This window comes from Silurus aristotelis (assembly GCF_946808225.1).
Source record: "Silurus aristotelis genome assembly, chromosome: 23".
NCBI classification, from domain to species: domain Eukaryota; kingdom Metazoa; phylum Chordata; class Actinopteri; order Siluriformes; family Siluridae; genus Silurus; species Silurus aristotelis.
The window spans coordinates 9080389-9102940 of NC_139596.1; the positions used below are offsets into that span (position 1 = coordinate 9080389).

General features: G+C 41.5%; 1 protein-coding gene and 1 long non-coding RNA gene across 7 annotated transcripts in view; one reads left to right on the top strand and one right to left on the bottom strand.

The window, feature by feature from the left end:
- npffr2a (neuropeptide FF receptor 2a) overlaps positions 1-22552 on the top strand; it is a 39839-nt gene that overhangs the window by 11607 nt on the left and 5680 nt on the right. The gene's annotated exons all lie outside the window — the stretch shown is intronic.
- LOC310718313 lies at positions 10273-18303 on the bottom strand. Of its 2 annotated transcripts, XR_014531088.1 has the most exons (4): positions 18079-18303; positions 17893-18002; positions 10591-10648; positions 10273-10405 (listed from the first exon to the last, which is right to left on the bottom strand). It is a non-coding gene; the product is annotated as an uncharacterized lncRNA (long non-coding RNA). The 2 variants fall into 2 exon arrangements; XR_014531089.1 differs by having other exon boundaries at positions 17893-18303.

Genomic DNA, 22552 nt, shown 5'->3' on the forward strand with positions numbered 1-22552 from the left:
TTGCAAGAATTTCTTTGACTTTCTTTTTAGCTTAATGAAATGTATTCATAATTTTTTTTATAAAATAAAAAACAAATATTAGATTATTATTTATTTTTTATTTTTGCAAAAATAGCTTTGGGGTTGGGAAAAAATTCTGCGTAGACCTCTACATTTCATACAGACTGACAGAAAATATGTGCATAAAACTTTGTGTTCTCTATATGTGAGCAATGATTTTATTGCTTTAAGCTTGCAAAACCACAATGTCCCACAATATTGTGAATTATTTGTTTGTCATACTCTAGCCTTTCATGAGCGTTCATATTTTATGAATGAGTAAAAACCTCAAAGTACAGTAGATTGTACACAAATGCGATGTGAGTCTTATTAGTATATGATTTATTAGTATATGATTTTTTGTTTATAGTATTTGTTTGCTATTTGTTGTGTATGTGTGAAACTTGGTTTAACAAAATTGCATTTTACATCATGGTACCTACTATATTAACATTCACAGTTAAAATACTTCTTAATTGTATGGCCAACACACAGATACTGCCTATCAACCCTTTGGGTTTATTCAGTTTTTAACAGGAAAGACAAATTGTAGAAAACATATACAGTACTAAGAATACATACCTCTATAACCCCATGCTTATCCTCCTAACCAGCCTGTCCAACCAACTTTTTTTTGACATTCCATTATTTTCACTCCATTTAGAAGAGACAGCTGTAAACCTTTTGAGAAAAGCGGTGTGTGTGTGTGTGTGTGTGTGTGTGTGTGTGTGTGTGTGTGTGTGTGTGTGTGCGCGCGTGTGTGTCTGTGTGTGCACGCGAGTGGGTGCTCTCCTTCACAAGACAGTAGATCAGGATACCTCTCTTAGATTAGATATCTCTAACATTCTTTTATATATCTTTTATATAGTCTTTTATGAAATGAAGCTGGATTAAGTATACCAATCACCCTCTGAATTATTTGCATTTATATCTTCTTAAATCTATATATTTCACAAGGTGAGATAGTGAGAGTTTAATTAAGTATTAGCATGTTTAAATATGTCACTTAGAAAAAAATTATTTGCTAGCTAGGCTCGAGGAGCTATGGAGTTGGTGCGGAGCTATGACGGGTTTCCGAGGGATCTGACTTTGCGCAATCTGCGCACTTTCGGTGCAGATTCTCTACACATTATGTGCATTATAAGTGCATAACTTTCTGCGCCCACTGTGCCGCGCACATTCTGCTCGCATTTCTATGCGATCCCTCCACTCCCAGAGAGCACTTCTTGACGGGGGTGCTCTCACTCTTTAAGGTAAAAATAAATAAATATATAAATAAAATAATAATAATAATAATAATAATAAAGATAATAAGCAGTGAAGCATTTTCGGGGTTGTAACCTGCGCCGTAGCCAAGCTACATAACTTGGCTGGCTCATATGAGAAAGTCCCTCTGTCGAGTAAGCTGGACGAGCGCTCTCTGACACCGTGTCGCAACCTCCATGTCGGGATCTCCTGTTCTTTCCAGACCTGCACACTGCGGTGTCATGGTCATGGGCAAAGCCCCTTTCAACGTTGTATTCACACGTCATGGGGCGAAAATACACAGGTATGGAGCAATGCTGCGGGTTAAAGAGACGCTTGCGAGCTATCTCACTCCCGGGATCGCCTCCTCTCTCAAGACCCTGACATTACCCACTAAAACCCTGCGTAATACGTCGATGCTCGTGGGTAAGGCTTACGCCTTGGCAGGTCAAGCCTCTGCTTCCCTGCACAGCATGGCAGTCCTGTAAGGCTGAACTGCTGCATTAACTGGATGTGGGAGGTGCTAGGGTCCTAGCGGCCTCTTTAGTGCAGGGGTCTCCAATCTTTTCCAGAAAGGGCCAGTGTGGGTGCAGGTTTTTATTCCAACCAAGCAAGTCCACACCAAATTCTACCTGTTAAAATCTAATTATCTTCATTTTCAATGACTATCAGATGTGACCATTGATTGGTTGGAATGAAAACCTGCACCCACACTGGCCCTTTCTGGAAAAGATTGGAGACCCCTGCTTTAGTGGCTCTGAGCCACTAAAGAGGCCGCTAGGGTGGTCCATGGCCAGCCTCGTCTCGACAAAGAGGCACCTCGGGGTCACTCTCTCGGAAACTTCCGACAGGGATAGGACCGTGCTGCTGGACACCCGACTTACTCCTTCAGGAGTAAGAAACAGGCGGCGGTGTTCCAGCAGTACCTCCCACGCCTCTCTCATGAGGCTGCTCGGTGGGCGCAACCCCAACCCACCACCTTCCATCCAAGTACAGAAATGGAGCATCGCGTCTCGCACTCCCCCTGTCAGGGATCCTGCGTGGCGCTCTGCGCCAAAGCCCAGTGAAGAGACAGATCTGAGTACTTTCAATATGAAGTCTATGGCGAAGAATTCCTCACATAGGACGTTCTGGGGATCTAAAGGGCTGTAAAGGGCAGCATTGCACCGCAGTATCCACATTATTGGAAAGCTCTTCCAGATGTGTCTCAGTGGGTCCTGCACACTGTGGAGCGAGGCTACTTGATTCAGTTCGGGTCTCCATCGCCACGCTTTCATGGGATTCTTCCCACACTGGTGAAAAGCCAGCAGGCTCTGGTCATGGAACAGGAAGTAAACACTCTTCTGAGAAATAAAGCCATTGAGGTGGTCCCTCTATCAGAACAAGAGGTCAGGTTTTACAGCCATTACTTTATAGTTCCCAAAAAGGATGGAGGGTTCTGTCCTATATTAGAGCTACGTTAGCTGAACCGGTTTCTTTAATGAGACTCAAGATGTTTCAAGATGCTGACACTCAAGCAGGTCATGCTTCAAAACAGATCCGAGGACTGGTTTGTCATGGTAGACTTTCATGTATCCATCCTACCTTCTCACAGGAAGTTCCTGAGGTTTGCTTTCGGGGCCAAAGCTTACCAATACCAGGTTCTTTCATTTAGCCGTGCCCTTTCGCCCTGTACCTTCACAAAATGTGTGGATGCGGCTCTGGCTCCCCTGAGGTTTTAGGGCACCGCATCCTCAACCACATCAATGATTGGTTAATCTGAGTTCAATCAGAGCAGTTGGTGGTCCGGCATCAAAATATCGTTCTCGCCCACATGAAGGCGTTGGGTATTCGGCTGAATGCCGGGAAGAGTGTGCTTTCTCCATTACAGAGAACCACTTATCTCTGTGTCATATGGGATTCGACTACTTTGCGCATGCAGTTTTTTTTCCTGCCCGCATTGTGGAAATCCTTACGGCCATCAGGAAGGTCAGAGAAGGGCAGCCTCTCACTGTCAAGCAATTCCAGAAACTGCTAGGGCTTATAGCAGCTGCGTCCAGTGTGATTCCACTTGGCCTGCCGTACATGAGACCCCTTCAGTGGTGGGTCAGGACCCGTGGGTTCTCACAGAGGGGCAACTTCCTCCACACTATCAAGGACACGTGGCGATACCTACAGTACAGAAGTCCAAAAGTTTGGACACACCTTCTCATTCAAAGAGTTTTCTTTATTTTTATGACTATGAAAATTGTAGAGTCACACTGAAGGCATCAAGGGCTATTTGACCAAGAAGGAGAGTGATGGAGTGCTGCGCCAGATGACCTGGCCTCCACAGTCACCGGACCTGAACCTAATTGAGATGGTTTGGTGGTGAGCTGGACCGCAGAGTGAAGAGTGCCTGCTTGGTTCACTGCTGGATTTCCTCCAGAGACAGTTCACCAAGGGGTTGGCTCCATCCACCCTAAAAGTCTACATGTCCGCCATTTTGGCTTATCACAACCTATTGGCCGGGCAATCTCTGGGAAGAGACCCTATGGTAACGCTTTTTCTTCATATCGCCTGGAGGCTGAGGCCCCTGGTACATCCTAGAGTGCCTGGGTGGGAGCTGGCCATCGTTTTGGGGGCTCTGTCTGAGCCCCCCTTTCCTGTAGTTTACCCCAGGTATGGCTAGTGCCTTCCTGTACCCCCATACAGGTTACATCCCCAAGGTACCCTCAGTCATCCCATGACCTGTAGGATTATAGGCATTCTATCCTCCTCAGTTCCAGGCCCCAGACCAGGAAAAAAATTAACCGCTTCTGTCGGGAAGAAAGGGAGGTGCAAAAAGCCATGGAAAGCCAAGACACTAGCTGAAATCAATCAGTAATTAGAAAGCAATCCTGCCACATGTCAGTGCAAATAAATATGAGCTGGTTTAGACCCAACTAATGGCCTATATAAAGGTGTCCCATTACCAATGTCCCATTACCCAAAAAACACCATACCAACAGTTAAGTTTGGAGGTGGGAACATCATGATGTGGGGCATGGTTTTTCAGCATACGGTACTTCATATAAAAGTAAGGATGAATGGAAAAATGTACATTCTTCCTTAAAAGTCATTCTTGATAAAAATCTGCTGCCATCTACCAGGATGATGAAGATGAAATGAGGGTGGACATTTCAGCAAGACAATGATCCAAAACACACAGCCATGGAAACTCATAACAAAAAAAAGAGAAAGAAAATAAAGCTGCTAGAATGGTCCAGCCATTCACCTGTCACCTGTCAGTACCAACAAAGGCTTTTGTACAAAGTATTAAATACATTTCAGTAAGTGGTTAATACTTTTTCCCTGTGTCATTTCACATTATTTTACAACTTTTATGGACATCTATGGTCTGATTTATTTGCATTTGTGGATTGCATGGGTTGTTACCAATATCTGGTTAAAACATGCCAATAGCACCTCAAGAAATATATATTTACTGGAAAGAAATGGTGACATGTTCAATACTTATTTTACCCACTGCATTCTCACTCACAGTACATACAGTATGTATGTGTATGTACTGTATGTATATGTATATATACTGTGTGTATTATATATTTATATAGACAAGGCATAGTATTTTGGTATCCATGTGCACACCCTTAATTTTCATTGTAGCAGGTGGATGAGTGGTTTGACAGGGCTGCATTGGGTTTGAGAATAAAGCAGATGACTGATAAATTCACACCTAAACCTTTCCACCTTCAATGCATGTATGTATGTGTTTTATTCCTCTCTCACTTTGTGTGACAGTAAGCATGTGTATGTGAATATGTTATACTGAAAACAAAGCTGTAGGATTGTAGACAGCTGCTCAACAAAGCTGCTAGATTTATTTTTTCCTATGTGAGAGAGGAGAGGGTTTACCAATAAATAAATAAATGTATGAACCATTTTAGGTCACAAATCAACTGCATATAAGCAAAGTTAAATGGCTTTTTTTTATAAACATGATCTATTTAATAGTGATTTTACTTACAACGTGGGTACACTCAATACCCTGAAAGACGGGCAGAAAATTCACATTAGTTTATTATCTAACATAGTGAAATGAACCTGTAGTTGATTATATTCTTGAAATTATTTGGACATTCACAAGTATTGCATTTGTCCTCATCATTGCCCTTATAAAGCTGCATTCATAAACTTAATCATAAGTGCTTATATTTAACATTACTTCCATTGGATATTCAATTCATTTTAGTCCATCCCCATGAGGTAACTATATGTATGGATAGATCCTTTATACGTCATTGAATATTTCTACAAATGTTTGCACACATTTCTTCAGAAATTAGGTTGAGAAACTTGGACGTGTCAATCCATCAGAGTGGTCCAAGTGTAATTTCTGTTTTAAGTGGGTTAAAAAGGCTTGGCAATGAATTATAATTCATTGCCAGTGAATCTTCTGCTACTGAGACTAAGATTTATTTTACAAAAAACTACAGTGTCACTGTGTTTAACCTTCATGTGTTAATCATTTAATATCCGAAAGAAGGCTTTGACTGATCATCTTTGAAGGCTATTTTTTAACCATATAATTATTGTGGCTAAATTATCTAGTCACAGACATCATTACTGTAGGAGACATTACTTCCCACACAGAAAGCAATCTCATTACAGCAGTAAAGTTGGATGACATGAGAGATCTTAGCTAGAATTCTGAAGCCTCAACACAAGATATATAAGGTATAAATACAAGCTGGCAGAGAGGTGTAGTTGTAAAGTGTAAAAATGCTTGGAGTTTTTACGACAGTTGCGCTTGAATTAAACAATTCTGTACTTTAATAAAAGTAAAAATACTCTCATATTATTAGCCCAGTACAGATTTTACATTACTTGTGTAAATGTGCAAATGTATTTGCTTCTTAATTTAGTTAAGCATTAGTTGTAAAAAGTATCAATCTATGAAATCTATATTTTAATTGTTTGTGTCATTCAATGTTCCAATACCTTGGACATCATACCTATATAAGCAGAAATGTTTACTTCTGTGGCCTTGTGACAGGTTATCATTAACCTTTTATGTTTTCATCTCAATGATGCGAGAAACAGCATGCTTTTCTAAAATGAAGTGATGTGAGCAGTACTATATTATGATTTAAATGTAGTAAGTTTTCCAAAATCCAAAAAGTACTGATAGGTGATAAATGTACTCAAGTGCATGAATAAAGTATTTTATATACACACTTTTGTCTACCATTGGTTTTACAAATATACTAAATTAAAATTTGTATTCTTCGGATATTATTGATATCTGCTTAAAATGGTGAGTTTTGTTTTATTAAAACTAAATATATTCAGAGCATCATCTGAAACCAGACCAAGGAGTGTGTAAGAGTGCATGAGGGTGTTAATGGTAAATGACAAGCTTATTTTTTTCAGTTTAAAATAAGGAATATTCTTGGGAGGTGGATGGATTAAAGAGAATTAAAGCTGTGAGTCATTAGCGTAGAAGTAATTAGAATCATGAGTCCCAATCCCTGAGCTCAGTGATTAATTTATAGGCAAAAAAAAGAATAAAATTTTCAAAACCAGTCTTTGAAGAAAGATTCACTCTCTATACTCCTAGTAATGCAGTGTTATATTCATAACCATTATAAATTAAAGTGTAAATTCACTTTTACTTTAACAAATTGGCGAAAGATTCTTTAACTTACAATAACTCATTCAACAGTGTTTTTAATATTGATCAATAAATACATGAATTTTGCCTCTGTGTCCCATAAAGTTATGCATGACATCTAAAATTGTAACGTAATGGCAATGTGCAGAAGTGTTTACTAAGATGATCATTACTGTTCATACATGCAATGATATTTATTTATTTATTTTATTTTTTTTAGAAAAATTGCATTGCATAAGACATAGCAGCTCATTATATATCAGACATGCTCATAATTATCACTGGGTCCTTACCAAAACTCAGGCTGTTCTCAGTCCATAATGGTGTTAAAAACACATTGACATCAAGTATCTTTACAGAATTCTGAGTATTGATTTATATTTAGGTCCATAGTGAGCAAACCAGTTGTAATGAGTAAGAAACCTTTCTGACAGACCCCTATATTACTAAATGTCAATATTGCAAAACGTGTTTGCCTTCATTTATTAAATGTCATGCATGTAGAATTATGATTATATATATACAGTGGGTACGGAAAGTATTCAGACCCCCTTAAATTTTTCACTTTTTGTTATATTGCAGCCATTTGCTAAAATCATTTAAGTTTATTCTTCTTCCTCATGAATGTACACATAGCACCCCATACTGACAGAAAAACACAGAATTGTTGACCTTTTTGCAGATTTATTAAAAAAGAAAACCTGAAATATCACATGGTCCTAAGTATTCAGACCCTTTGCTGTGACACTCATATATTTAACTCAGGTGCTCTCCATTTCTTCTGATCATCCTTGAGATGGTTCTACACCTTCATTTGAGTCCAGAAATTTTTTATTATACTGATTGGACTTGATTAGAAAAGCCACACACCTGTTTATATAAGACCTTACAGATCACAATGCATGTCAGAGCAAATGAGAATCATTAAGGTCAAAGGAACTGCCTGAAGAGCTCAGAGACAGAATTGTGGCAAGGCACAGATCTGGCCAAGGTTCCAAAAAAATTTTTGCTGCACTTAAGGTTCCTAAGAGCACAGTGGCCTCCATAATCCTCAAATGGAAGACGTTTGGGACGACCAGAACCATTCCTAGAGCTGGCCGACCGGCCAAACTGAGCTATCGGGGGAGAAGAGCCTTGGTGAGAGAGGTAAAGAAGAACCCAAAGATCACTGTGGCTGAGCTCCAGAGATGCAGTCGGGAGATGGGAGAAAGTTGTAGAAAGTCAACCATCACTGCAGCCCTCCACCAGTCGGGGCTTTATGGCAGAGTGGCCCGACGGAAGCCTCTCCTCAGTGTAAGACACATGAAAGCCCGAATGGAGTTCTCCAAGATGGTGAGAAATAAGATTCTCTGGTCTGATGAGACCAAGATAGAACTTTTTGGCCTTAATTCTAAGCGGTATGTGTGGAGAAAACCAGGCACTTCTCATCACCTGTCCAGTACAGTCTCAACAATGAAGCATGGTGGTGGCAGCATCATGCTGTAGGGGTGTTTTTCAGCTGCAGGGACAGGACGACTGGTTGCAATCGAGGGAAAGATGAATGCGGCCAAGCACAGGGATATCCTGGACGAAAACCTTCTCCAGAGTGCTTTGGACCTCAGACTGGGCTGAAGGTTTACCTTCCAACAAGACAATGACCCTAAGCACACAGCTAAAATAACGAAGGAGTGGCTTCACAACAACTCTGTGACTGTTCTTGAATGGCCCAGCCAGAGCCCTGACTTAAACCCAATTGAGCATCTCTGGAGAGACCTGAAAAATGGCTGTCCACCAACGTTTACCGTCCAACCTGACAGAACTGGAGAGGACCTGCAAGGAGGAATGGCAGAGGATCCCTGAATCCAGGTGTGAAAGACTTGTTGCATCTTTCCCAAAAAGACTCCTGGCTGTATTAGATCAAAAGGGGGCTTCTACTAAATACTGAGCAAAGGGTCTGAATACTTAGGACCATGTGATATTTTAGTTTTTCTTTTTTAATAAATCTGCAACAGTGTCAACAATTCTGTGTTTTTCTGTCAATATAGGGTGCTATGTGTACATTCATGAGGAAAATAAATGAACTTAAATGATTTTAGCAAATGGCTGCAAAATAAAAAAGAGTGAAAAATTTAAGGGGGTCTGAATACTTTCCGTACCCACTGTATATATATATATATATATAATATATATATATAATAAATCATGATATATTTAACATACAGGGGCACCATGTTTCACTTTAGATGTAACAAGTAGCAAATGATAAAGTCAAGACTAAATGTGGAAGAACAACTCCAAATCTTTGCTAAAACTGACTCCTGTTTCTGATCTTTTTGTGTCAATATGGCAGGGAATCTCCTTCCCTAATGTGTTTTTTAATTTCTCTCCAGACATTCACGAAACAGGGTTTATTTCATTTAAATAAATAGATTTAAAAAAATAAATAGGTGACACCAAAAGCTAATCTCTAGAAGGCTCTGAATAAAAAGGTCACTTTACCCATTTTCAATGAATATATGTGACATGATCAGTTATACAACCAAGGCTTTTTTATACTGCCACATAAACTTTGGAAATCTGAATCTGTTACCACTTTCCTATATAGCTAGATAGGTATTCTCAGCACAGGGCTGACTAATTCTCCCCATTCAATAAAGAGTGAATTTGTTCCACTGATTCATATCACCTTAAACTTTCTTGATAATAGGAACAAAATTGAGCTTCCTTTAAATCCTGCACATTTGGTGATACTTTTATCCATAAGTAAGTAAAGAATGAGTTTATGATTGACAGGACAGCAGTGACCTTTTAAAAAACCCATAGCTTTATAAGAAGCAGCAAGATGTTTTTGGTATACACCATGGTTTAATGTGTTGTTTTGACTAAAGAAACTCCATCTACCAATATGTGATTCCTAATAATTTCTGCAATAGGAACTACTATGAATGCTAATAGCCTTGCACATTAGTAAATGAAAATCTCTTCTGAATGGGCTCTTCTTATCCAAGCCATTAAGGGGAGGCAGGATTGGTTCCAGTTTTGACTGGACAATAATTTGGATAACAGCTTTCAATCCACATTAATAATATCTACAGCCTATTACATTCCCAATTTCACTAAGGGAAAATATAGCTACATTTATGGTTATAATAAAGTCTTCTGTAAACTGTGTTCATATATATATATATATATATATATATATATATATATATATATATATATATATATATATATATATATATATATAAAATGTGTGTGTGTAAAGGGCTTGGAAGTATACATATTTTTTGTAGACTTCCCGACCAGAGAAGAGGATCTGATCTAAAAAGATTTTGATATGATTATACATTTTATACCAAACACAATTATGCATCTGTAGCCGGTCTACTGCTAACTGCTGCTACTCTCGTCTGCGTTGTGTTCAAGAAAGGCTCAGGACACTTTCATTCAGTTCACCAGAGAAGGTTTATTAGCAGTTTCACCCACCAATCAACACTCCTCGTCTCTCTGTGGATTAATGTCAATAAGGAGAATCACTCATGGGCACCATGTGACAACGTATTCCTCTCTTCAGCATATGCAATGCAAACTGTCATATGCAACAATTGAACAAAATACATTAACATTTAAACACTAGACATTCATACAAAAGACGATAAAAAAATAATAAAAGAGATCAAGAAAAAAAATACCTGTGGATTAATGTCAATAAGGAGAAATCACTCATGGGCACCATGTGACAACGTATTCCTGTATAGTACAACACTTGTTAGCTGGCTAACAACACTTGCACATAAAACATACAATAGAACATATCAGTCTCAGAACTGTTCACAAAGTGAAATCAAATCAAATTTACACTTAATGAGTTTAATTATCTCATTAATTGAAGAGGTCACACAAACGCCTACCTCTCTCCAGCATATGCAATGCAAACTGACGAGACACGTGCACTCATTTGAAAATGCCGTCTGCATAACGGCAAGAGTAAATATCAAAATAAAAGTCTCTTACAGAAAACTGCAAAATAAACACTTAATACCCAAAGAAAGAAAACAAATATTATAGCAATGCAGGATTTTTGTGAAAAAGCAAATGATTCCATTTATATTACACTTAAAACTCATTACATTCACCCCTTCCAGATTTCACTAAAATCCGTACTGGATCCAAATCAGACAACTGGTACAGGTCTGCAATGAAACGTCCATTCGTTCAACTTGTGAGTTACCTACCAATAGGTCAAGAAAAACCTCAGGGTGATCAAGCCTAAGATCATCTTGGAACATTACGATGCCTTGTACACCATAATACGACCTGACCCTAATAGTCCATATTTGTAATCAAAATGTCCCTTCACATCTTACTAAATCTATATATATATATATATATATATATATATATATATATATATATATATATATATATATATATAAAGCTTAAATACCACTGACTGACTCACTCACTCATCACGAAATCTCAAAAACCACTGAACGGATTGCAATGAAATTTGGAACATACCTTCCTCTTGGGTCTTAGGTGCTCACTAAGAAAGGGTTTTGAAAAATTTCGCCCTGGATCGCGGCTAACTCGCGAAAAACGCGATTTCTCACGCATTGTAAACTCTTCGAAATAACAGTACGGATCCTCATGAAACTTACTACATTGTTTCTTATCACATGTTAGATGCACGATAAAAATTATTTTAAAAGTAGTTTGCCCTGTATCGGTACTACAAAGGGGTAGTACGTTATTTGTTGACGTTACGTTCTGATCTCTGATCCTACAGTCCTGCTCAGTGCTTACTGCTTATTGCCATATTGCTTAGCGTTCTGCCTTCCGTAGCGAAGCACGGGTACTTTCAGCTAGTCAATATATAACAGATCACTATTAAGAACAGAGAAATAAATACCACAGTTCTCTTTTACAGGTGACTTCTTACTACTTTCTAAACCATTGTCTCAATTAATCTGTTCACTTGCTTAACAACTCTTCCTGCCCGTGTTCTTACAACCTGTGTGTCAGAAACTGAAACTTGGGTGTCAATGTCAATTTGATTGTCAGTTGGAGCTTGTGTATATGTTCCTGTGTCACAGTCAAAGTTAACGTCAAAAGATGTTGAACTAGATTCCACTTCACTATGGGAAAGATTCTCTTCAGTTTGCAACTGGGCATTAAACTCTTTTCCATCTGAACTGGAATGATCTGTTTCCAAAGCTTCCTCAACAGCGTCTTGGACTGCAGAGCTTTCAGAGCCTTCATTTACCCATCTCAAAGTTCTTTCCTCTGGGTCTGTTAGATTGAAATCTTCCAAAGAGCACTCACTGATGCTACTTGTCTCATTCTCTGACTCTTTTACAAAGGGTGGTGGGCTTCCCTCCTCGTCAGATGACTCAACAGGTAGAAAACTAATATCCAACAACAGGTTTCTGTGCACTATCTTCACATGACCTTTCTCATCTTTGAGCTTGTAAGTGTGCGTCTGCAAGTTCCTGTCTGCTACAGTGTACACTACAGGGTCCCACTTATCCGCTAACTTCCTCTTCCCTCTTTCTCCTTTATTCGCCACCAGCACACAGTCTCCAATATTCAGGCATGTCCCTCTGACCTTCTTGTTGTAACCTTTTGCTTGTTTCCTCTGCTCTCCTTCGGAATGTTGTCGTGCGATCTCAGCTGCCTCATGGAGGTATGACATCAATGATTTCAGGTAAGTACCATGATCAACAACTACGGGATCACGTAGCACCTGTCTGAACATAACATCTACCGGCAGTCTTGGTACACGCCCAAACATAAGCTGGAAGGGAGCGTAACCTGTTGTCTCGTGGACCGTAGCATTGTAGGCAAAGGTCAACGTCTGTATTTGCTCTGGCCATTTGTGCTTTTCTTTCAGGGGCAGAGTTCGGAGCATACTTCCTAAGGTCCGATTTAATCTCTCTACTCCTCCGTTTCCCATGGGGTGGTACGTGGTGGTATGAGACTTTGTGACCCCTGATAACTTTAACAACTCCTTTAGAAGGGCACTTTCGAAGTTGGCTCCCTGGTCTGTGTGAATGCGACTCGTAAATCCATATACACAAAACACACGGTCCCACAGCTTCCTAGCGACTTGTTTTGCCGATTGATTTGCACAAGGGAATGCATGAGCCAATTTTGTGAAATGGTCTGTCATAACAAGCACATCTACAGAACACTTCTTCCCATCCTCCGCAGTCCAAAAGTCCAAACATACCAATTCCATAGGCATAGAGGTCTTAATACTTTCAAGCGGGGCCCGTGCAAATGGTTAGGGGGCCTTGGCCAAGATACACCTCTGACAGCACTTGATGTAATTGCAAATATCATTCCCCATTCCTGGCCAAAAGAAGTGCTGGCGGGCTAGATGGATGGTTCTTGCTTGCCCTTGATGACCCGCTAGGTCATGCACGCCGTTCAGAACTTGGTCCTTAGGGCTAGTTGGTAAAACCAGCTGATATTGCTTATGTTTACTGTGTGGATCTTGTATAACTCTGTACAATATTCCATCCATAATCTTCAATTTGTCCCATTGTCTGAAAAGAGACAGAGTCTTAGCATTCATATTGGCCCTTTCTCGCCTTGCAGGTTGACACTTCGCATTCATAAACAACATGACTCTGGAAATTACCAAATCAGCCTCTTGCATTTCATGGATTTCATCTACAGCAATGGTAGGGAGGGTGTCAGATCCAGCTGGTACAAAATCTTGGTAAGACTGAATTAGCTGCACTGCTCGGGCTCGAGATGTTTCTTCCCACTGATCATGGGAGCTTAAACAGGCCTTGACATTGGCACTATTAGGTGGTAAGGCAAGACAGGATTGGAGACAGATCTGTAAATTTTGAGCACCTTGGCGAAAGGCATCCCTAACTCCATCTCCATCAACCTCTTCAGCCTCCGCTAGCAAATCATGATAACGCTCCTTCATTAATCTGCTGCTAACGGTCCTGACAAAAGGGTCTCTACTCAAAGCATCAGCCACTACGTTTTTTGCCCCTGCTATGTGTTTCAGTTCAAAGGTGTATGCCGCCAGTTTAGAAACCCACCGTTGCTCAAATGCATCGAGCTTTGCTTTGGACATAATGTACGTGAGCGGATTGTTGTCAGTCCAGAAAGTAAATGTTTGACCTTTCAACCAATGGCTAAATTTCTCGCACACGCTCCATTTAAGTGCCAGAAACTCAAGCTTGTGAACTGGGTAGTTCCTCTGCGATTTGCTCAGGGTCTTACTTGCAAACGCGATTGGGCGAGCTCGTTCTTCGCCTGCAGGTACTTGGGATAATACAGCTCCCAAACCATCCAGTGAAGCGTCAACTGCCAGTATTAGAGGTCAAGAAAAGTCAGGGTGGGCTAAAACCACACTTTGTAATAGGCTCTCCCTTAAGCTACTTAATGGGTAATCACATTCCGCAGTCCAATCTGTGGGCTTAAGCTTCCTGTACGTTCCTGTTTTAACATCTCCCTTGGTTCCTCTCTTCCTTCTTTGCCCAGCTGTGAGAGCAAAACGTGGCTTTGCCAAGGCAGAACATCCAGGAATGAAATGCTGGTAATAGATCATACCAAGGACTGATTTAATCCTCTGCACTGATGGGGTACATCAGTCGCCTTCCATCAGATCGAACTTGGACAACTTCGAGATGACTTCGACTTTATCAGGATCTACAGAAACTCCATTCCTGTCGATGATGTGACCGAGGAACTTTACAGAGGATCTCATAAGGTGGCATTTCTTAGGGCTTAACTTTTTAAGTTAATTGTAGATTTAGATTGTACTGCCTCAGACGACTAAACACGACCTCCAGCCTCTCTAATGCTTCTGACTCACTTGGAGCAAACACCAACAAGTCGTCAAGATAGCACAACAAACTGCTGAAGTTCAAGTCTCCGAAGATGCTGACCATCATTCTCATAAAGGAGGCGGGGCTATTACATAGACCTTGTGGCATCCTATTATATTCGTGTAGGCCTACTGGAGTTGTGAACGCTGTATATTTTTTGTCCTCTTTAGCCATGGGGATGTTATAAAATCCTGACGTCAGGTCTATAGTGCTGAAGAGTGTGTCCCGCCTAGAGCAGCCAAACAGTCAGACTAATTAGGAAGTGGGTGTGCATCCTTTATCGTTCTTGCATTTAACCATCTGAAGTCTGTGCATACTCCAAGACTGCCATCCTTCTTCCACACTAGGACTAACGGGGAAGCATACTCACTTACAGACTTCCTAATTATCCCCTGTTCTTCTATCTTGAACAAAACTTGACGCAGCTTTTGGTAATGTGCAGGTGGCACTCGTCGATAAGGAAGTCTGAAAGGACCCTCATCCATCAGCCGAATGCGGTGAACGAACCCTTTTACTTCTCCACAGTCCAATGTGTGCTTGGAAAACACATCATTGTATCTCTCCAGTAACTGCACTAGCTTCTCTTTTGTCTCATGGCTGATGGAGCAAGACTGGATGTTAAGATCAGAGAGGCCAACAGCTTTCATCCTCTGTTTGAAGTCAACTGATGAATTAGGTACATTCTGACTCTCCTCTATAACCATTTCAGAACGACTCAGCCCTTGGAGAAGTTCGAAATCCTCTACTGCAACACATGGGAAAACATCCGCTAATTTGCGATTTCTCCTTAGAGTAACTGGCTTGTCAGAGATGTTGGTGACTTTTACAGGAACCCAGTGATCACCCCATAATGGCGTGACAACTCGTCCAACCATGATGTCTCGAGACACAGACCTTGAAGTCGTTGGTTCAACTACAACTGTGCTCCCTGGTGACATTGGGACATTTTTTGGGCAATCTTCCCCAGACAAGCTGCTCCTGCCTTGCTAGTAAGGTGACACATTGCTGTAGCTTAATGGTTCCCACTTTGTTTGTTGGCTCTGAACCTTTCCAGCGACATGTGTTGGCCATGACATCCAGGAAATGCTCACATTTTGCCACTGGCTCCACTGTATGATTAGAAACAAGTCTCCAGTAGTCACTGCTGCCTTTCATGCAATGTGCAAGGAATTTGATCACATTTGTGCCAATGATCAGATCATCCCGCTGGCCGGGTACAACAAGAACTGTTACTAGGCAGCTTTCTCCATAAATTTTCAATTCAACTTCGTACATACATTTTGGTCTCGTAACCTTACCACCACATCCTACTAAGACGACTTCCTCCTGAAGCGGTCTGGGTGTAGACAGCACATTTTCATATAACAGCCTTTTCTCTGCTTCCTCACTAAAGGTGCAGGCCATGGAACCTGTATTAAGCATTCCCTTCAATGAAAACACGTTATTTACACTGACTGGTGCATAGAACAACTCGTCGAATGCCTCAACTGCCTGGACATTTTGTGCTATCACCTTGGTCCCAACAGGAGCCTGTGTGCATGCATTTTCATAAAATGAGGAAGATTAACACTCTCTAGGGGTTCTTCGCTTGCGCTCACGCATCCCCCTCCCAAACGTGAGCCATCTAGTTTAAAGTTGGTGAACCACGGAATGCTGCCGGACCAGGCCTGGACCTGTCGTTTGCACAGTCTCTCTTACTATGCCCAGGTTGAAAGCATGCAAAACACAGATGCTCTCGTCGACAATGTGTCACAGTAGAGTGATCGTGAGATCTGCACACTTTACAGAACTTGCTCTGTGGCTGATGAGTAGGCATTTGGAAATTTTGAGACAAAGCACGGTCAAGAAGGCTAATCAAAGTTCTCATGCAATTGTCATCATTCTGGCTCTATAGGAGAGCCAACATCCACTTCGTCACTCTCGCAGGACATCTGAATGTGAGCAGTTGCATGTCGGGGAGCATTATGACGTTTCAGTTTGGTTCACATCTGCTCTTTTAAATCTGTCTGGTACCGGTCAAGCTGTTCCTGGATCTCCTGCGCGGTCCATTTTTCTGGGGATTTAAAACGGAATACCGCAGCAAGAGTGGAATCGGGGCAGTACTTCACAAACATTATAGCCACTTCTTGACATGGGTCCTCCATCCGTCGTCTAAGTCTCTTTAAAGCTTCCTCTGCCAAATCCACTGATTTATTCAGCCGCACCCAGTACTCGACAGGATCTTCTCCTGCTAACAGAACAGTGCCATAGAAGTCGGCCAAAGGCATGCATGAATAGTTGGCATCACTAAAATGTTGTTTCAGGATATCCATGATAACCTTTGGGTTCTTAACTGGGTTTAAAGCTAAATTACAACAAAGGGTAACTTTGACTAGATCTTTAGCTTTGCCCATCAATCTGCTCAAAATCTCTTAATGATGTTCTTCCAATGGTATGCCTCTCTTTCTCAAATATGTATCCATCAGCTCCTTCCACTCACGAACTCCCAGCTTGTCTGATGAATCACCGCGGTAAACTGGGGGCTCTTTGGCATCAGATTGCATGACCAACCTCACTCCAGTCAAGTTAAGCGAAGGTATATCTGAAGATGTATTACTGGTACTCAACCCTTGTGTTTGCACACCCCTACTCTCATCTACCCCGTTACTAGCCTCTTTTTGAGAACCTAACATTGTCTGTCCTACTTGTTTAGCAATGTGTGCTATTAAACCTTGCCAATTTGGATAATTTATATCTGGGACAGCTAAAGGCAAAGTATTAGTTGCTGAATTTGAACCATGTTCGGTTACACGTGTGGAGCATAATACAGGAGATGCTCCTTTAACTCTACTCTCCCTGACAACTGGAGTAACTGGAACTTTACCGAAAAGCCTACCTCTTCCAAAACCCAAGCCAGTCATGGTGTCATTTACATCAAATTCATCTCCTTTTAAACTAAATGCCATGCTCGGAGTCACACAAAAAAATTATAACTTGATGAATTTTTAAATGCAATAATTATGTTGGAAATTTCTATAACTCTGGAAAAAAAAAAGAATCACTAATCTGAGAAAATACGTCAATCAATACTATCCAAAATCGAGAAGCTCAAATATCCATTTATATTTGTCACAGATCTCCACTAAAGTACAGGTGAACCTTAATTCAGCATCCCTCGGTGACCCAGCTGACGTAGATCCTGAAGTAAATCTTCATCCGGGTCACGGCACCAATGTAGCCGGTCTACTGCTAACTGCTGCTACTCTTGTCTGCGTTGTGTTCAAGAAAGGCTCAGGACACTTTTATTCAGTTCACCAGAGAAGGTTTATTAGCAGTTTCACCCACCAATCAACACTCCTCGTCTCTCTGTGGATTAATGTCAATAAGGAGAAATCACTCATGGGCACCATGTGACAACGTATTCCTCTCTCCAGCATATGCAATGCAAACTGTCATATGCAACAATTGAACAAAATACATTAACATTTAAACACTAAACATTCATACAAAAGACGATCGAAAAATAATAAAAGAGATCAAGAAAGAAATACCTGTGGATTAATGTCAATAAGGAGAAATCACTCATGGGCACCATTTATTTTGCTTACAGAAAACAGCAAAATAAACACTTAAAATACCCAAAGAAAGAAAACAAATAATATAGCAATGCAGGATTTTTGTGAAAAAGCAAATGATTCCATTTATATTACACTCATAAATCGTTACACATCAAATGAATCAAACTGTATTCATTAGAATATGAATTATTTATGATCACTTATTTCTTAGTGGTAAACTTATTCTAGTATTTTTTTCATAGCTTAATTTTTTGCCTACTAGGCTAAAGGATGTAATTTTATAATTAAAAAAGCTGGTAAGCAGGGGGCTAAAACCCCACCCTTTTTTTTAAAGTCACACAGCTCACTAGTAAGAATACACAGTAGTGACACTCTACACAAAGAAACCCAACAGTGTCCCAGGCAAACTTTATAACAGACATAAGTAGATAAGGAGTATATCCAAATGGGAGGTTAAAGTTTTGGTGAATGTTACTGATTCTTTTAAATAATTTTACTTGTTTAGTTTCTAATTCTGTGATTTTTAGATGTTTTTTCTGCTTTGCTTGGGTACACACAATTCATAGAGCACCACACTGAAACTCCCACTGGCATGGCTTTGTGCAGGCAGATGCACTGCTTGCTTAAACACAAAAGAAAAGTGGTTTAGAAAGATTTTGGGGAAAATTCTGAAGATTGGAGTAATTACAATAGATGGAACAAACGCATTGTGAATGTGTCCAAGTAAGACAGGCAGTATGTTTGGGAATGCAATTTGCTAAAGTCGGCAGGCGTGGCTGAAGTGGTGGTGAGAAATCCTCCATTGAAACTCCAACTGAAAAAAGCACTTGTTAAACTTTAGCTGGGCTCTATATTTAAGTATTTTTCTAAACTAGACATGTTTGCTTAGAATCATTATGGTATTATGGTATTTTGTATCACAAACACTATTGGACAAAACAAACTAGAAATTTCAGCCTAGACAAATCAGGAACTGCTCAATATAGACCATCACTATGTTATGTATGTAACCCTAGTTCCCTGAGAGAACAAGAGCTGCGTCGAAAATGCTTTGGGAATGCCTCACAATGTTCACGCTGTGAATTATGTGTAAAATCCGGCCAATAGGCAGTCGTGACATTATTGCCAGGCGACGTCGCGCAAACCAGTTAAGCACTGCAGGGATGCAGGGAGTATGGCCTGTTGACGCAGCTCTCTTTCTCTTAGGGAACTAGGGTTACATACGTAACCTAGTGATGTTCCCTTTCAGAAACTCGAGCTGCGTCGAAAATGCTTTGGGAATGAGTGTCCAATCACGCCATACTGACCAGTCCCTGCCTATTGTGTCTGAGCACAACCTGTATGCAGGACAGAGGAGCCGGAAGTGGCTCTTATGTTGAGATTGTAAAACCTGACAAAGGTCAGCGGAGTGGACCAGCCTGCAGCATTACAAATGTCCTGGAGCAAAACTCCAGCGAACCAGGCCGTAAAGGCCGCCATACTGGGTGGAATGAGCCTTAACTACGAAAGGAGTGGGAAGACCAGAGGACTCATAACACAGACAAATGGCATCCACAATCCATTTACTGAGCGTCTGCTAATTAGCCGGTAAACCTTTCCTATGAGGGCCATAGCAGACGAACAGCTGCTCCGACTTCCTAAACGGACTCGTCCTATGGAGGTATGTGTCTAGTACTCGCACACAGTCAATTGCTTTACCTGCTTAGGGGCTAGGAAAGAAGGAGGGCAGAATGCCTGCAAAATGACAGGTTTTGAGGGAGCCGCAGGCACCTTCTTTGCATACCCCGTTTTAGGGTAAAGGATAGCACTGGCCATGCTAGGGCCAAACTCCAGGAGAGACGGGGCCACGAAAAGAGCCTGTAGGTCCTGACCCCTTCAAAGGGAGGAAATTGCCAGGAGAAAAGCGGTCTTAACCAACAGATACCTAAGGGCCACCTCAGCCAAGGGCTCGAATGGGGGCTCAGATAGAGCCAACAGCACAATGGCCAAGTCCCACACAGGCACTCTGGATCCTGTCCCAGGCCTCAGCCTCCGGGTGCCGCAGAGGAAACGTGTCACAGGGGCTTACCCAGCAACTGCCCCGCTAGCGGGGTACAATAAGCCACGATAGCGGACATGTAAACCTTCAGGGTCCACGTCTGCACCATGGCGTCCAGCCCATTGGGGCTGGGTGAGAGAGAAAGAACCAAAGGGGACAGTGGGTGTCTGCTCTCCAGTTCAACCAGCCCGGGATCTAAACTGGCGCCAGCCTGTACAGGGGGCGAGACTGGAGACCCACCTGGTGGTTGATGTACAAGACCACCGACACGTTGTCCGTATGGACCAACATGTGGCGACCTCTCAGATCTCGGTGGAAGTGTTCCAGTGCCAAGAACACGGCTATCATCTCCAAGCAGTTTATGTGCCATGTAAGATGTGACTTGTCCCATTGACCTTGGGCGTGAGGGATGCATCCGTTGTTAGCGTTATGCAATGACAAGGAGCACCCAGGACAGGGCCTTGAGACAGGAAAGTAGGTTCTTTCCATACTTCTAAGGCCTGAAGGGCCCGCTGCGAGACCTTGATAGTATGGAACGGATTGCCCTTTCGGAAAAACCCTCTGTCCCTGAGCCACCACTGGAGGGTTAAGTGGGATCGCATTGGACGCTGCCGCTATGAAACCGAGCAGCCTCTGGAACTGCTTCACAGTAAGTAACTGACCTGCTTTTACTCTCTTGACTGCAGTGAGGATGACATCGATCCGGGCCGGAGACTGATTGTGCCCGCAGTACGGTCGAGTCCCACACTACGCCCAAGAAGGTGGTTCTCTGTACTGGAGAAAGAACACTCTTCTTTGCATTTAGTCTAAACCCCATTTCCTTCATGTGGGCGAGAATGACATCTCGATGCCGGACCGCCTGAAGCTCTGATCGAGCTAATACCAACCAATCGTCGACATAATTTAGAATGCGGATGCCCTGAAGCCATAGTGGTTCTAAAGCCACATTCATGCACTTGGTGAAGGTGCGGGGTAAAAGTGCTAGGCTGAACAGGAGCAGCGATATTGGTAAGCTTCGCCCCCGAAAGCAAACCTCAGGAACCTTCTGTGAGAAGGAAGGATGGCTATGTGAAAATAGGTGTCCCATAGATCTATCGTGACAAACCAACCTCGAAAGCATCCTGAAACTAAGTGAGCGGTTTAAGGAGCGCAGATCTAGGATCGGTAGCATCTCGCCATCCTTCTTCAGAACAACAAAGTACTGGCTGTAGTAGACTGACTCTATGACTAAGGGAGGAACCACCTCAATGGGCTCGCTAGCATCAGAAAATTCTCCCTTCTCGGAGGAAGAAATCCGGAGCTCCACGTCACACGAGCCGGAAGAAGGGCCCGCCGAAGTGAGATTGAGCATGACGATTGAGCATGCTCTACTCCCAAGCCAACAACACAAAGCTCATGTATGTGTGTGTCCCCCGTAATAAAGCGGGGGCAAGGAGGGACACACATGCGAAAGATTGTTTGCTCTTTAGCCATTGCTGCACAGATTTACACAAAGCGCTTACCTGGACAACAGAAGTTGATGTCGCTGCCATCGTGCTCCCATTTTGTAGCTTCCTGGTTTGCGCGTCATCGCCTGCCAATGACTGCCTATTGGCTAGATTTTACACATGATTCAGAGAGTGAAAAACGCGAGGCTTCCCCAAAGCATTTTTGACGCAGCTCGAGTTTCTGAAAGGGAACAATATTTACCAATAATTACTTGCTAACCATGAAGTCAGTTTGTTCTATAACAGCTCAAGGCAGGTTTGCCTAAGAGGATGTGCTTATAAATGTAGTGGCATGTGCTGTAACTGCACAGTCTAAATCTGAAGTGCTTTTCTGTTCACCACAGAATTAGCAAGTGGTTATTTGAATAACCATAACCTTCCTGCCAGCTAAAACCTGTCTGGCCATTTTTTTCTCTCTCATCAATGAGACTTTTCTGCTTAAAGAATTGCTGAATCATATGGAGTTTTTTTTTTTTTTTTTTTCATACAATTTTGACAAAGAAAAGATGTAACTTGTTTTGAATATTTAAAACACTTTTTACATCCTGGAATTTGATATTTAAACTTAAAGAACACCAAAGCAAAAATGACTATAATTTAGGTGATTCCACAACAGTGGTTCTATGAATCAACCAATCAATTGATGAATCAAGTTGTTTTTACATTAATCTGATGTTTTTTTTGTGTCTGTATACAGAAACATAGTGTGCAAAAAA